The sequence below is a fragment of the Plecotus auritus genome, assembly GCF_963455305.1.
Source record: "Plecotus auritus genome assembly, chromosome: 9".
In the NCBI taxonomy this organism is placed as follows: domain Eukaryota; kingdom Metazoa; phylum Chordata; class Mammalia; order Chiroptera; family Vespertilionidae; genus Plecotus; species Plecotus auritus.
The window spans coordinates 148,331,356-148,342,052 of record NC_137783.1 but is presented as its reverse complement, the minus strand read 5'-3'; the positions used below and the strand labels follow the sequence as shown (position 1 = coordinate 148,342,052).

General features: G+C 57.2%; 1 long non-coding RNA gene across 1 annotated transcript; it reads right to left on the bottom strand.

Annotated features, from left to right (window-relative positions):
* Positions 1–258: 258 nt before the first annotated feature.
* Positions 259–4,751, bottom strand: LOC308257711. The gene is made up of 3 exons (XR_013961629.1): positions 4,567–4,751; positions 2,518–2,628; positions 259–1,382 (listed from the first exon to the last, which is right to left on the bottom strand). It is a non-coding gene; the product is annotated as an uncharacterized lncRNA (long non-coding RNA).
* Positions 4,752–10,697: the final 5,946 nt, after the last annotated feature.

Below are 10,697 nucleotides of genomic sequence, written 5' to 3'. Positions count from 1 at the left end.
GCTTCATCGTAATTTCCACCGTGTGGTTTGAGCTCGACTGTAAACACTCAGGATGGGAGGACGCGCTTCCCCCGGGCTGGGGCTCCTGCCAGCTCTGCTGCGCCCCAGGACCAGGAGAGCCAGGGGGGCACCCGCGGGGCGGCGGTGGACTGCCCGCCTCGGACCGGGAGGCGCTGGGGGCTGTGGGAAGCTGCCATTCCCAGGAGAGGCTTCTTCCAGCAGAATGTGCCGGCTTTACAGAGAGGAAATATTAACATTGTAATTATAATTCTGTGTATTCAATTAAGTTATTAAACAGGCCTGGCCTGCGGGAGAGAGAGAAAAACCCCTCAGTTTCATTCTAATTGTTTCTCCCAGGATGTAATTAGAGACTTATAAAGGAATCCAGCCAGAAAAGGCGGCTGGCTCTGCTGGGCCTGGGTCTGGGCCCAGGGTCTGGGCCTGTGTCTGTGTCTGGGCCAGGGTCCGGGGTCTGGGCCTTGATCTGGGCCCGGAGTCTGGATCTGGGACCGGGTCTGGGATCTGGTTCTGGGGCCTGGAGTCTGGGCCTGTGCCTGGGGTCTGGGCCTGGATCTGGGCCCGGGGTCTGGATCTGGGACTGGGTCTGGGATCTGGTTCTGGGGCCTGGAGTCTGGGCCTGTGCCTGGGGTCTGGGCCTGGATCTGGGCCTGGGGTCTGGATCTGGGACTGGGTCTGGGATCTGGTTCTGGGGCCTGGAGTCTGGGCCTAGATCAGGATCTGGGGTCTGTTTCTGTGGTCTAGGGCCTGGGGTCTGGACCTGGGTCTGGGATCTGTGCTGGGTCTGGGTCTGGGGTTTGAGCCTGAGGGCTGGGGGCTGAGGGCTGAGCCTGGAGTCTGGGCTTGGCGTCTAGGCTGGGGCTGGGGGCTGAGCCTGGGGTCTGGGTTTGGAGTCTAGGCTGGGTCTGGGGTCTGGGCCTGGGGTCTGGTTCAGGGTCTGGGATCTGGGCTGGGGCTGGGATCTGGGCCTGGGATTTGGGTGAGTGGGCAGGGCTGGTCCCAGTCAGAGGAGGCTGTGCTCTGAGAACTAGTTGCCACGAGGGCAGGGGTTTGGGCCTGTTGGTGTCCTCATGCCTGGCATGTAGTAGATGCTCAAGAAATCATTCTGGGATGAGTGTCTAGTAGCCAGTGAGCAGCTAAAGGGGCCAGGAGTGGCTGTCCAGCTGCCGTGGAGATCTCGGCAGAGCTGTTCCAGGGACGCAGTGGCTTCTTGCTGAACCCAGGGCCGGACTGGGCCAGAGCACACTGCTCTGCCTCCCTGGTGGCCAACACCAATGTCCATCCTGGCTGTGACCATGCTCTGCTGCTGTTTACACAGACGGACCTTCACTTCTTCCTTTAGTCTCTGCTCTGGTCACTGGCACCTGATGACCGAGGAAACCTGTGTCACCCAGGGAGTGGCCAACATTCTGCCAGCCCCAGCCCTGTCCTAGCAACAGAACCCTGTACCTCCTAAAGGGGTGGAATTTTAAGCATCGGGTTCAGAGGGTCCAGAGAGCAAAAGCCCCTCCTCCAGACCCCCCATGTCAGGCCCCCTGTGGAGCCTCTGCTGGGGTTGGGGGGGGGGCGCGGAGAGGGTGCAGGCCCCGAGCAGGCCCCAGATCCGGCTCCGCGCTCCTCCAGCCGACAGCTGCCCCCAGGCTCCGTGCAGAAGCTCCCGTCGGACGGGAAGTGTCTCGTTCCAGCTGGCACAGCCTTATCGAACAGCCCGGCTTTGTCAGTGTGGACAGCTGCGGTGATGGGGGCTGGCTCCGCGCTGGGCTGGGGGCCGGCTGGGGGGCTGGATTTGGGAGACTGAGGAGGGGGAGGCAGAAGCCAGCAGCATCTCCCGGTGGGCGGGCGAGCAAGGATCATGAAGATTTGGGTCAGCAGAGCCTCCTGGAAAGCTGAGTCCCTCAAGCGGGTGCCAGGGTGTGAGGCCTGATTGGGGAGTGACTGTAAAGGGAAGAAGAATGTGCGTGGAGAAGATTGGGAGGATCTGGGCCTGTTCGCTAGGCCCCCTGGTCTCCCCTGGCACACAAAAGAGCCATCCTTCAAGGGGTGACACTGATGGAGCCACAAAAGTAATCATTTTGGAGAAATAGGAAGGTGTGGGGACCCTTCCTATGTACAACCATCTATCTATCTATCTATCCATCCATCCATCCATCCATCCAATTATCTACCCACCCATCCATTCACCCATCTACCCTTCCACTTATCCACTCATTTACCCATCCATTCATTCATCTACCCACTAATCCATCCATTCATTCATTTGATCATCCACCATCCATCCACCCATCCATTCATTCACCCATTCATCCACCCACCCATCCTGATTCCCAGGTGCTTAACATCAGCAGCTGAAAAAATGATGAATCACGTGCAGAGACCAGGATGACTCTGGAAGAAATAGGTTCAAACAACAGTGGGGCACACACCTCCGTCTAAACACACAAGGCTCTGGAGTGAGAGAGACCCGGGTTTGACTCCAAGTCCTACCACTTTCTATCTTACCCTGGTGTTAGTCCCGAACTCCTCGAAGTCTCTGGGTCCTCACCTGGAGAATGGGGCTTGTCGCTTCATGAGGATGTTATGGCGATCCACGTGACCTGCTTAGCACAGTGCCTGCACGAGGTAAGAGATCAGATAAAGACACTTGAAATCACTACCTGCCCACTGGATGGGGAGCTCCTCACTCTCATCTCAGCAGCCCTGCTCCGATTCCTGTCCCAACCGGCCCTGACAGCAGCCCCTCCCTCTACACCACTCCTCATGTTCTGGAGCCTAGGGATATGGGGCACCCAGCAGGGCCCTGATGGTCCCAGAATCAAGCAAGATCACAGATCACATTTTGCAAGGGTGGGAGAGCGGGAGAATTCATCTGCCTGGAATCCAGACGGAAGCCCCATTCATACCGGTTTCCCACAGCAGCTCTACTTGGCGGGGAAGGATCTCCATGACCCCTCTGCCTCACGAGGAGCTCGTAGTGAGTAGCTGTGTATCGAAAGGGACAAAGTGCAGGGAGGCTCTGTTTCCGGGCCGAGTCCTCTGAGAGGTGGGATTGAAAAGGTGCTATTTGCAGTCACCTAAGAGAGCTCAGGGTGGCTGTTTGCTTGTCTGACTTCCCCAGTGGGAGTGAAGGCTTTGCCTCATTCTCCACAGCCTGAGGTGTGAGCTCATCTACTCTCATCTCCATGCTGATGACTTTCTAATATCTACCTCCCAACCTGGTTTCCCTCCTGAATTTCAGACCCAAAGCTCCAACTGTGACTGTTAATGTCTCTCTCTCTTTTCAGACTTAGAATTTCCACTTGGTTCTTTATTACAGTTTCCATTGCTCTGCCTAGATTCCTTATCTGTTTCCTTATTAAGACTATATTTTTCCATTATTTCTTCAAGCATTTTAACTTTTGGGAAATATCATAAGAGCTGTTTGGAAAGATTTGTTTGCTAAATCTATTATCCAGGCCACTTTAGGGTTGATTTCCATTGACTGTTGTTTTTTCATTCTTGACTATGAATCACATTTCCTTGTTTCTTTGTACATTTGAAATTGCTGATTACATATTGGACAAGCCCTGGAGAGGGAGGGGATGTTGCTACAGGCTGATCACCACTGGCTGTGATTTGGGGGGTTCTGGTCCCTGATGGTCTCCCACAGGGAAAGAGACAGTGAGAGCTCCTTGCAGGAATAGTGAACACCCCCAAGGATGAGGGGATGTGCAGACAGGGCTGTGGGCACATTGATCCCCAGGTGATGCACTGGGGGCCACCTGTAGTCTCCTGAGGACCCCTGGACCCACTAGAAGACCTGAGATTGGGTGGGTGTCCTGCCCCTCCTGCCTGCTTCCCTTTGGCCACTATCTCCCCTTCCCAATGTGCTCCCATTGGGAGTGGGAGATGCTGTGGGGCCACAGGGCCACACACCCTGTGCTGGCCACTTTCCTTTGACCCTCCAGGCTCCCTTTCTGCCCTGCTCTCTGCCCCAGAGGCCGAGCCCCACGGGCCCTGTTCCTGGGCTCCATCACAGCAGCTCCCCTTTGGGGTCACCTTGGGCAGGCTGTGTCCCTGGCTTAAAGGTGACACCTTCCCCCCAGGCAGCTCTCTCTAAGAGCATCTCCTTCCAGGTTCCAGCAATGTTGCCTTCCCCATCCCTTCAGCCTAAGTAAGGGGGACAGTGGCCCGGAGTGGGTGCAGGGCCACCCTCATGCTCCCCATCCTCTGCAGTTTTCCCAGCTTGAGTCATCTCTTTCCTGGTGGAACCCTGACTGATATAGTCCTGTCCCCTGGCAGCACAGAGAGGCCTCCGGCCACACTGCTGCTCCCACAGCCGGCTTAGATAGCTACACCCGGGGCATGCCCTGGACCACCGAACCATTCTCCCAGAAAGGTGGGTGAAAGCCAGAGAGACCTCATTCAGAGCAGGGCTCGCGGGTCCATGAGTGAGAGGCAGAGTCGAAAGGCCAGCCTGGGACAGCATGGCAACCACTCGGGACAATGACATCTGTGGGCTTTGGAGTCACAGAGCTTTGGGTTCAAGTTCTGCCTCTTCCTGCTACTCACTGTGTAACCTTGGGGAGCACCACTTCCTCTCTCTGACCCTCAGGTCCAGCCTGAGCTCCATGACGGGGTCAACAGGAGACAGCATGCACCGCTCAGCACCGACCCCCGCTGCCAGTGGCCTCAGCAGGGCCCACGAGGAGGCATGTCCCCAGCTTCCCCGGCCTGCTCTTGGGTGAATCGCTGCTGAGTCACGGTTAGTAGGTTCCCAAAGTAGAAACTTTGTCAGATCTCAGAGAATGTCAGCCCCAATGACTCACGTGTGTTTCTCACCAAAACAGGATCGCAGGCCTTTGGGATCAGCTCAGCCATCTCGGAGAGGCATTGCAAAGCTGTGAGTGGAATGCTGGGTTCCGGCCACAGAAGAGCTGCCAGAAGAGTTCCCACTAGGAAAATCTGATTCAGCCAGCTTCTCCTTCTTCATTAGGCTCCACGTTCTTGGCTGTGTCCACAGCTGAGAATTAGGGCTCCATGGTGGGTTGCCTGGCAGCTGGTGGCAGCAATGGTTTTGTTGTTATGGTGATGGTGTTGTTGGTGCTGGTGGTGGTGGGTTGTTTTTAATGATGGTGGTGATGGATGTAATGGTGGTGGTAGAGTTGATAATGGTGATGGTGGTTGTTGGTGGGTTGTTGGTAATGGTGATGGTGATGCTGTTGGTAGTGATGGTGGGTTGTTGTTGATAGTGATGGTGGTGATAATGGTGGTGGTGGTGATGGTGGTGGTAATGAATGTGGTAGTGAGGTGGTGGTTGTGGAGATGATGGTGATGTGGGTGGCGGTAATGGTGGTGCTGGTGCTGGTGCTGATGGGATGTTGATGTTGAAGGTGGTGGTGATGAAGATGATATTGACACTTCACAGCCTGAGCCCAGGAGCAGAGCAGTAAGTACAAGAAGCGTTGAACTCAGAGAACCTGACTGCTGGCCCCAGTTCTGCTACTTATGACCCGTGAGCTGGAGAAGCAGATCCAGCCCCTCGGAACCTGGGCTTCCTCATCAGTGAAGGGAGAACGACATGTCTCCCTTTCCAGGCTGCTTGGGCATCAGAGTGGCTGGCCTGTGAATGCCCGGCCTGTGGATGCCCGGCCTGTGGATGCCCGTGACTACGTGGAGTCTTAGAAGCTGTGAAGCTCTGCGCAGGGCCGGCTGTGCAGACACGTGCGGTCACAGACCGCAGCTGCAGCGGACGTGGCTCCGCGGTGGTTTTCTGTGGAGCAGGCTTCCCTTCCTTTTTACGGCAGCAACACGCCCTTTCTTTTGGAGGCTTTTGAACACTTTCTCTCCCTCCCAATGTGGCTTGGAGGGGGCTGGCCACGTGGAGCCCACGTCCCCTGATCACAGGATGGGTGTGTGGCCCAGGCTGGGGCACATGGAGCTCCACCTGCAGCTTTCCCAGCAGGAGGTGGCGTCATTTGGCTCAAGACTCACAAAGCAGCCTGGGGTCGCCTGCCGCCATTTTTCGTACCCCACGAAGGGTACCTGTCTGCAAAACCTAAGGTTAATGAGCCAAGAAAGGCAGAGAAATACCTGAAAGAGGAAGGCAGGGAGAAAGGGGAAGAGGTAGAAAGTGCTGGTGGCCAGGAGAACCCGGGACTTTGTTTAAGCACCTGGATCCAGCCATACCTGAAGATCGCTGGTCCGCTCCCGAGCCTCCAGCTCACACAGGCCACAGAGCAGCCTCAGTGTAAGTTCAGATGTCCCACGCGTCCAATAATTTCAGTGGGGGCATGTCCTGGAAAGGGAATTGGCGCGTCAAAGAACATGAATACTTTAAAGACAGTTGTGTTCTGCTCAAGGGATCCCCGCGGAGTAGAGGGTCCACGTGGAGGAAGGCACCCAGCTTCCCCCTGGATGGCCACGCTGGGTTTGTTCAGCCCCAAAACAAGTGTGTCTGAGGTGGGAGGGAAGGTCGGTGAGAGGGAAGGTCGGTGAGATAGGCCCACGTTCAGGAGCTGTGGTTCCTCGGTGCTCAGTCCAGGCTACTCGCCCCTTTGGGAAGGACAGGTGGCCGGCGGGGGACGGGCAGTGGCATCACGGAGGTGTCTCTGCTAGACTTTCCTGGTTGGCTTTATCACTGAACCCCCGCCCCCGCCTGGGAAGCCTCCTCCACTGGGCAGACTGGGACAGGGGCTCACCTACCTCTCCTCCGGGACTGGTTTCCAGAGCCCCAAACACACCGCTGGGACACCGTGTGCCTGTCTGTGGGACAGCAGGTCCCGCTGGTACCTCCAGTGGCTTCTGGGAAGGTGTGTGCTGAGAAGTGACCAGGCCGAGTGCCCAGGCAGATTGGCCCCTGGCTACCAGCGGCTGGCAGCGCGGCTGGCCCCAGGTCCCCTGAATCCAGCAACCCAGGCTTTGGAAGGTGTAAGGTTTGTGCAAGAGTCTGGGGTGTGTGTGTGTGTGTGTGTGTGTGTGTGTGTGTGTGTGTGTGTGTGTTAACTGGCAGATGTGCTAGTAGCATTTTTGCATCCCCTTTCCATACGCGAATAGGACATCCCCACGGTGGCCTGGAACCCAGAGAGAGGGCCTGTGCTCCTTCCCAGCACCCCTGGGCGTGGCCACTTGCTTCCTTGGGCCAATGGAACACGAGAGGATCCCCTTCTGAGCAGAAACTTGAAGTGCCATTGAGTGTTGCCACGAGGATCGCACGCCCCCACCAGCTCTGTGCCTTCAGCTTGGACGCTGGCATGACAGAACGGGACAGACGGTGGCTACTGTAAAGCGCACGAGACACAAACCTTCCCTGTTGTAGGCCTCTGAGAGGTAGCTCTTTCCCAGCACAGCTGCCAGGGAACAACGTGGCTTTCACAGCTGTGGTGCCGCTGGCCTGAGGCTCACCCCTGCCACCAGTCCCCAGGAGTCTCGCCCTGGCCAAGCCCGTTGACAGAACGTTTACATTTGGGCATGAAAAGTCCCCAAATATCCGCACTATCTACTCTGGGGCCGCCAGGGGAGACCGGACACCGGGCCTGGGGCTTTGAAACAGTCGGTTGGTGGAGGTATAATGTACGTATGACACGACCCGGCAGTTTAAGTGCGCGATGTAATGAGTTGAGAAATGTACACAGTGGGGCAACCACCACACTCACACTCTTCTGGAAAGTGTCCTCATGCTGCTGTGCAATCCGTCAGCCCCCCCCCTCCTACAGGTAACAGCCCACCCGCTTCCTGCTGCTGCAGCTCAGATTGGCTGCTGCGGAGCCACACTCCATGGAGCCGCGCACCCCACGTGCTCCCGATCTCCTCCTTTGCTCCGGAGACAGCAGCAGGGCCGCCGGGGCAGTGCGCCGCTGGGTCTTGTTGCCTCCACTGCAAACATCCTGCACTGCTTATCCCTTCCCCGTGCGGGTGGCCACTGGGCGCAGGGTCCCGCCCCTGCGGGCTCTCCTGCGGGAGTCTCTGCGGGCATGCGTTTTCCTTTCTTTGGGGCCTGTCGTCACCGTACATCCCACTTCGTAAGAAAACTGCCAAATGATTCCAGAGTGGCTGCACAGGGCCACATGTCCCATCCGTGGAAGAGAATGCAGGTGCTCGGCATCCTTGCCAACACTGGGGAGCGCCGGTCTTCAGGATGCGGCGCCGTGCGGGTGTGCAGGGGGTCTCGCTGCGGTTTTAATGAGCTTTCCATCCCAGGTGCTGCTCGGCCAGGTAGAGGGCCCCTTCTGTGGAGTGAGAGCTCCTATCCCTCGCAGGGTTTTTACTGGGGTGTGTGCCTCATGACTGAGCGGTGAGAGTGCTTTGCATACGCTGATTCAAAGCTCCTGGCAGCGCGGTGCGCTGAGGATATTCCCTCTCGGTCTGTGATTCGCCTTTCGTGTGTTTTGTTTCGTTTTGTTGTTGTTGTTTTGCGTTTGTTTTTCCGGCCGTGTTTGGAGTGCAGCATCCTGTAATGTTGGCGAAGTCCATTGATCCCATCTTCCACTTTGGTGGTTCCTGCCTTTTGGGTCCTTGTGATGGATTCGTTGGCCCATGAGTCATCCTGCAGTTGGCTTTTATTGATTGCTTTCTTCCTTGCTCTGGGTCCCGTTTTTTACTGTGCACCGTCCGTTCCCAGGAGCGCTATGGGACGCTCTGGTCTCTCCTCGTGCGGGGAGTGCTGGTTTTTGCTCCAGTGGGCAGCGCTATTGCTCTCTGCCCTGAACTGGTATGTACTTGACCTCATCCTTTGTTGGTGGGTGTGGGGGATCCCTAGATGTTCCCAAGCCCCCGACACGGGGAGATTCGCCTCCCACACTGTCCCCAGAGGTTCCCTCTGGGCTTGTATTCAGCTCGTTAGGGGGAGTCTAACGTGCGTAACAGCCCGAGGATGTCGCCTTGTCCTAGGCACGCCTTCTTGGTCGGCAGTGGCAGGTCCAGGGGTTAGTGAGGCTCTGCCCTCTGCCTGGACCCTGCCCCTGCCACTGCTCAACCTCTGGAATCACTCCATCCCCAGCTCGAAGCCCCTTGCTGGTACCCTGCCCCACAGCTTCCGGAAACGTCAGCGCCTCCTCTGCTCAGTGGGACCACCGTGATGTCTGAGGACCCCAGCTGGCCAAGCCGTGGTGGGAATTGCCCCAGGAGACCTGCGGTTCCCTCCCAAGCTTCCCCTCCCTCGGGGTCATGGTCACGAACAGCTGGCTATCCAGCGCCTGTCAAGAGGTGCCTCAAACCTGTCATCCAGGTGTGTGGCTGCCTGTGGGGGGAGGGCCAGCCTAGAACTTTTTTATTTTAAATATGTTTTTATTGATTTTAGCGAGAGAGGAAGGAAGAGGGAGAGAGAGAAACACCGATCGGCTGCCTCCTGCATGGCGCCTACTGGGGATCAAGTCTGAACCAGTAATCAAACTGGCGACCTCTCCGGCCAGCGTCAGCCTAGAGCTTTTTCACAGACCTGCTGGGCTCTATGTTGGACTCCGAGCCAAAGGCAGACCCCCAAACAGGCCAGCTGGTCCTCTCCATGAGGTGCAAGCGTGAGGGCGGGACAACAGGCCAGATGTGACTCCAGAATCGCATTGGGCACATCTGCTCTGGGGGGCGGGGGGGGGGGGGGCGCGCGCCAGTGAAAGGTCCCTGGGAGCACGATGCTGAGGCTCAGACCTTGTTTGTGCTGAAGTTGTCCCCTCAGATCCAGTGCTGGGTTCTAACCCCCAGGACCTCAGAATGGGAGGGTCACAGTAATGACGTGAACGGGAGGTCATTCAGACGTACCCTGACCCAGTGTGACCGGAGTCCTTATAAAAAGGGGACATTGGGCCCTGCTGGTGTTGCTTAGTGGTTGAGCCTCAACCCATGAACCAAGCAGTCACTGGTTTGATTACCTGTCAGGGCACATGGCCAGATTGTGGGCTCGATCCCCAGTTAGGGGGCATGCCGGAGGCAGCCGATCGATATTTCTCTCTCATCAATGTTTCTTTCTCTCTATCCCCCTTCCTTCCTCTCTCTCTCCAATTAATAAAAACATACTTAAATAAAAGGGGGAGGGACATTGGACACAGCGCCACACATAGAGGGAGAACGCCCTGCGAAGATGAAGGTGGCATATGCATGCCTCAGGAGGAACTAGCCCTGCCTGCACCTGGCTCTCAGACCGCCAGCCTCCAGGGCTGGAGACTACACCTTCCTGTTGCTGACCCCCGCCCCTCGTCTGTGGTACTTTGTCTAGCTGCCGGAGCAAACTCTATAGACCTGGAGGATGCGTGGAAATGAATAAGAAGGGAGATGGGAGGCCTTCCAGGCAGAGGGACTAGCACAGGCAGAGCCCAGGTAGGACAGAGTGGGTGATGGAGGGACAGAAGGCGGGGCACGCGCTGGAGCATGGAGCACACGGGGGTGGATCATGAGGCCAGAGGCAGGCATGGGCCAGGTCCTGCAGGCCTGGATGGCCGTGCCTAGGTGGTGGGGGAGAGGGGTGGTAAGAGACATATGACAGGGTCAGGGGCTAAGTCCAGGGAAGAGGGAGCCAGAAAGAGGGGCAACCCTTCCCTGGTTTCACAGCCCCGTGGCCCCCATGCTGTCCTCTGCCCAAAAACCAGGCCTGTGCTTGTGGCTGAGGGTCTGAGCCTTGAAGGCCAGAGCCTGAGCCGCAGGACCCCCCAGACCCTGCTGGGGAAAGAGGTGATTAGCAGACCCCTTTGAAGCAGCCGCAGTTCTGGGCCAAG